The following is a 6,000-nucleotide window of genomic DNA, read 5'->3' as shown; positions in this document are numbered from 1 at the left end:
CTTGGTTCAAAAGATAGCTTTGATATACACTATCTCAAAAACCAGCGGGACAAGGGGGTCCCCCTCCCGACCCTAACAATTTAAATTGTGTAGGAGGTAGAGTATGAGTGCTGAAATATGGTGGCTTACCTAGATGGCCCAGAGGCTAACTGAATCCTCTTCAAACCCACCGTTCCACACCAGGTCACTACATCTTCTGGCCACGCTCCTGGCAATAGAGTAGACAAACATATCTGGACAGGGCATGCTTGAGTAAGGTCCAGGCATGCCCAGTAGAACAAAGCTGCTCATGCGCAAACGTATTGTTCTACTGGGCATTTATGGATCTTACTTGCACATGCCCAGGCCAGATGCACTTGTCCAAAGAGATGGCCCGAACGGTTCGCTGGAGAACTTGTTCGCACGAACTTAGCTAGTTCGAGTTGAACCGCGAACACTTAGCGAGTTAGACCCGTCCCCTATGCTACATCATTGGGATAAACTTTGACCCTCTACATCACAGTCAGCAGATACATGGCAGCCAATCAGGCTGCACTCCCTCCTGGAGCCCCCCTCCCCCTTATAAAAGGCAGCAGCGTTGGCAATGTCCTCACTCTGTGTGCTGCAGTATTAGTGAGAGAAGGGAGAGACATTGAAGAGAGAGGGAAAGCGATAGGAGGTCTGTTAGGTTGCTTCTTGCTGATATTTGTTGATGAAAAGTACCCTAAAACTGCTCTTTTGAGAGCTAATGTTCTTCTGATGTGTTTTGTGTGTGTGTGTGTGTGTGTGTGTGTGTGTGTGCCACTGACACTGCATATATAGCCCTGTCTGTCATAGCTGGCCCTTGCTAATTGCTGTACTGTGCCGGACCCAGCACATTGAGGGGATACCTTTCACTGCCTCTGTGTGCCTGCATTTTGTATTATACCACCAGCAGTCAGGTCAAAAAAGTGTTCAGTACCTCACTTTTATCAAAATGAAGGAGGCATGGATCCCGGAGAGGGCTACTGCCTGCCCAAAGACTAAAGGTGCGTACACACGCACTACTATAGAGAACGACAGGTCCGTCCGACCCTCCCGCTGGGCGGGCGGGCGTTCTCCCGACAGTAGTGCGTGTGTACAGTCTGTCTGCACAGACTGATAAGGCTGTTTCTAAATGATCCGCTGAGCGGATTGTTCAGAAACAGCCTTATCAGTCTGACTGTCGGGAGAACGCCCGCCCAGCGGGAGGGTCTACCAAACCCATTGTTCTCTATAGTAGTGCGTGTGTACGCACCTTAAATCAGTCCCCACACACAGCATCTCTGCCTGCACGCCGTGTGACTGCCTGCCCCAAGACTAAGTCAGTCCCCCCACAGCATCTCTGCCTGCAGGCCACTTGACTGCCTTCTCCACCACCACCAAGAGGGTCCAGGCAAGGACTCCAGGCGGATTCCTGAATTTTTAAGGCCGCTGCTAGCAGCAGCCGCTAACAAAAACAGTAATATTTTTCTCTGGTGCATGTACATGACTGCCTAATTTTTCTGGCTGCACTGCGGCTGCAACAACAAAACAAAAGGCATGTACATGTGTCAATTCCCCTTTGTGATCGTTACCTTGCCACGGTGAAGGGGCTTGCGTATCACAATAAAGCAATGACCAGCTATATGAGTGTGTTGAGGGGGGGGGGGGCACACCTGACCCAAGATAATAAGGTCGTTGCTTCATTGTGGACAGTTGTTCTGTTGTTGAGCTACCTCAGCACGACCATATGGGCTTGAAAACCGGCATCGCCTGCACTCTCGCCATCATGTGCACCAGTCCAGCAGTCCAATGTGATTTCTGCCTTTTAGGGATTATAACCCTGCTGTGTGGCAAATCCGTAATTTTCTCCGGGACCTTTGGCGTGTATCCCACTACGCCATGCCCCCCCTCCAGGTGTTAGACCCCTTGAAACCTCTTTTCCATCACTTTTGTGGCCAGAAACAGTGTTTGTAGTTTTTCAAGTTCGCCTGCCCATTGAAGTCTATTCAGTTCGCAGGTTCGCAAACTTTTTCGGAAGTTCGAGGTTCGCAAACCGAAAATCGGAGGTTCAAGCCATCTCTACTTGTCCAAAGCCATGCATGGCCACAATAAACCTATCTGACACAGGTTGAATTGAAGAGGTATATAGAGGGACCTAGCAATGAACACGTCCAATACAGTGCAGGAGATTTGGGCGCAGCAGGCGCCACCATAGACCGTAATCGGAATTACGGCTATATCGGCGCACAGTAACTTTGGCGCCATCAGAAGACGGAGCTGAATTTACTTTTAAAACACTGTAATTCGGCCGCCAGTAATAGCTGGCAGCCGAATTACATCATTCCCTACCATCCACGTGGACCTGGAGGGGGAATAGTAATTAACGCAGCCGGGACTTGTGCAGGAGCAGGGTAAGGCGTATATTGGCTGTATCCTGCGCCCAAGTCTCCCGGCAATTTCATGCATACGCCCTAGCGCTGGAACCAAGGGCTCAATAAGGAACTGGAAGGCCTCTAGATCATATTAGAGGATTCTCACTTACAAGGCCGGATTTATACTTTTAGCGCCCCTAGGTCAAGTATGTTGGAGCTCCCCCTCCATGTGCAGCTGCGCCCCTCCCACTCCATGTGCCACGCCCTCTTCCATGTGTAACATTCATGTATGCAGCCCCTCTTTCATGGACAGCTCTTTTGAGAATCGGCTTACCTTTGTCACTTTTCCTTTCATACGTAACAACCCCTATTTCATGTGTAGGTGCCCCCCTTGGGCTGTAGTCTACCAAGGCCCGGGCCATTGTGGCCTTTCCAGAAATCCTGCCCTGCTTACTACTTGTACAATATGAGAGAAGTAATTTTTTTCTGTCTCTGCTCCTAATGTTTTATTTCTTAGCTGTACTACACATACAATTCATATCATAATATTTTTTTTCGCTTCAGTGTCTCTTTATAGAGACACTGAAGCGAGAAAAAAAATGATATAATGATTTGTATGTGTAGTACAGCTAAGAAATAAAGCATTAGGAGCAGAGACATAAGTCTAATATTTGTTTCCAGTACAGGAAGAGTTAAAGCGGATCCGAGATGAAAAACTAACTATAACAAGTAACTTGTCTATGTATCTTATCTAAAGTTTAGATAGTTTACACAGCAAATCTAGCTGCAAACAGCTTTAATAGAATATGATTATTTCTTCCTGTGATACGACAGCAGCCATGTTGTTTGTAAACATTACACAGAGGCAGGCTTATCTGCATCTTTTTTTTTTTTAAACAATTTTTATTGAAATGTTTTGACATAACATTGAACCTCAAAACAGCAGTACTAGGTGCCATATATGTACTCATTCAGATACCTCCCCTCCCACCCCCCCCTGCCCCTCCCACCCCCCTCGGTCACACTGTGTCTCTACTCTGTTTCAATTTTTATGTAGATATAGATATATAGTCCCAGTCTCTATTGTTATTACTAGTTGCGTCCAGGTACCCTTAGATCACCCAGAGTTCCGCTTATATCTTCAATGCAGTACCACGAGGCATAAATAAAGTCTCTCATTAAGGCTGTTATTTGTTGAGACGAGAATTGGGTTAGTATAAAGCTTTTCCATATCTTGAAGAAATGTTTAGTTTTCCGCTCCTTAGTCTGCAAAGTGGCTAAATGTTCCATATTGAAGATATACAAGAGTTCCTTGTTTACTGTAGCAATACTTGGTGGGGTGGATTCTAGCCATTTACTCAGGATAGCTCTTCTCGCTGCAATCAAAATGATGTGATATAGATTGGAAGGGGGACTGACAGTTGAATTTGTTGGGGGTTTGTAATAATTAAAGAGCAACAACATATGCGATTTGTTCAACTTTTTCTTACACATTTTGTTAGCATACTTAACAACTTTATCCCAGAAGGTTTGAATTGCTGGGCACGACCACATGCAATGATACAAGTCTGCGTTGTGCAAAGCACACTTTGGGCAGTTGGGTTTGTATCCACTAGGTGGTACTGTATATTTTATGTTAAAAGCGTATTTGCCTCTGTGGATAAACAGTAAATGAGAAGCTCTCCACTTTTCGTCTGTGATCACTTTTCTAACCATTATGTTCCCTTCAAGAATCTTATCTCCTATATCTTGTTCCTGGGTGATTTCATCCCATTTTTTCATGGAATTTATAGCTATCTTTTGGTTGTCTATTTCTCTTATCGCCAAATAGAGGTCAGCCAGTGATCTCTCCTCGGCTCCAGGTTTTAGAATGGAATCAAACCGTGTGGGTGAAATAATTGAAGTCTGTGAGCGCAGATTGCTGTCTACTAGTGAGCGAATTTGGGTATAGGGCAAAAAGTCCCCAGGGTTTAAGTTGTATTTTACTTTTAGCTCACCAAAAGATAGCCACTTTCCCTCTTGCATGTTGAACATGTTGCCTAAACTTTTGAGGCCTTTATCGTCCCATCTAGCAAACTGTGTTTGTTGAATGCTGGTGGGAAAGTTGGGGTTACCCCATATTGGAAGGTACTTTGATAGTTTGCAGGGAAGTTTACACTTTTTCCTATCTGCCTTCCAGGTTGCAGCAGTATCTCTAAAGATGATGTTATCTTTTAATCTGGGGGGCAGTTGCTTCAATGTGGCATGAAGGATACCTGTGAGGGACCAGGGAAGCGCCTGTTCCTGTTCTAGTTTGGTATTGGAATAGTGTTCCTTAGAGGTTACCCAATCATGTGAGTGGCGAAGCATGGAAGCTAAGTTATAATCTCTGATAGAAGGTAAATTTAAGCCTCCCAAATGTTTCGGTAAGGAAAGTTTAGATCTAGCTATTCTGGCTTTTTTCCCCTGCCAGATGAATCTCGTCCAGGCTGAGTTAATGTAATTAACATCTTTGTGTTTAAGAAGTAAGGGTAGTGTCTGTAGAGGATATAGTAGTCTCCCCATTGATACCATTTTTATTAAGGCTATTCGCCCCGCAAAACCCAGCGGGAGGTTATGCCACCTATCTAATTGGGATTTGATGCTGTGCAGCAGCGGAGTATAGTTGAGGTTATATATTTGAGTAGGATCTCTGGATATTTTTATTCCCAGATATTTAATGGTTTAATTTATTTTTACCCCCAGTTGCGTCCAAGTGGTGACATCTGCTCTGGGTGACAAAGGCAAAAGTTCACTTTTACTTGGGTTGATTACGAATCCTGAGCATGCGCCTACCTCTCGAATGGTATCTAAGGCTATTGGTATTTGAGTGATTGGATCTGACAGGAACAGTAAAATGTCATCGGCAAATATTGCCTGTTGGACCATCCTATCTCCAATTCTTATCCCTTCCAGTCTTTTTCTTAGGAGGATAGCCAGTGGTTCCAGGGCTAGATTAAAGAGCAGGGGAGACAAGGGACAACCTTGCCTTGTTCCTCTCTTTAACCCTCCTGGCGGTTTGTCAAAATCCGCCAGGGGGCAGCAAATACGTTTTTTTTTTTTTTTTTTCCATGTAGCGAGACGAGGTCTCGCTACATGATAGCCGCTGCTCAGCGGCATGCCGCCGGCGATCGGAGATCAGGAGATCCCGTTCAAAGAACGTGATCTCCTGGAGGGCTTCCCCCGTCGCCATGGCGACGGGGCGGGATGACGTCACCGACGTCATCGACGTCGTGACGTCAAAGGGGACTCCGATCCACCCCACGGCGCTGCCTGGCACTGATTGGCCAGGCAGTGCACGGGGTCTGGGGGGGGGGGGCGGCTGCGGCAACGCGTATAGCAGCGGATTGGCGGGTAGCGGCGGCGATCGGGCACTGCACGCAGCTAGCAAAGTGCTAGCTGCGTGCAGCAAAAAAAAAATTATGCAAATCGGCCCAGCGGGGCCTGAGCGGGGCCTCCCGGCAGCATAGCCCGTGCTCAGCACGGGCTTACCGCCAGGGAGGTTAAATAGATATATTTAGACAGAAATCCTGGCACCGCAACCTGCGCCTTTGGTTTGGAGTACATAGCCATTAAGGCGTTTATGAATTGTCCTTGGAACCCCTGCAGCTCCAGGATCGCAATCACC

Source organism: Hyperolius riggenbachi, chromosome 9 (genome assembly GCF_040937935.1).
Source record: "Hyperolius riggenbachi isolate aHypRig1 chromosome 9, aHypRig1.pri, whole genome shotgun sequence".
NCBI classification, from domain to species: Eukaryota; Metazoa; Chordata; class Amphibia; order Anura; family Hyperoliidae; genus Hyperolius; species Hyperolius riggenbachi.
This window is presented reverse-complemented; position numbering follows the sequence as displayed.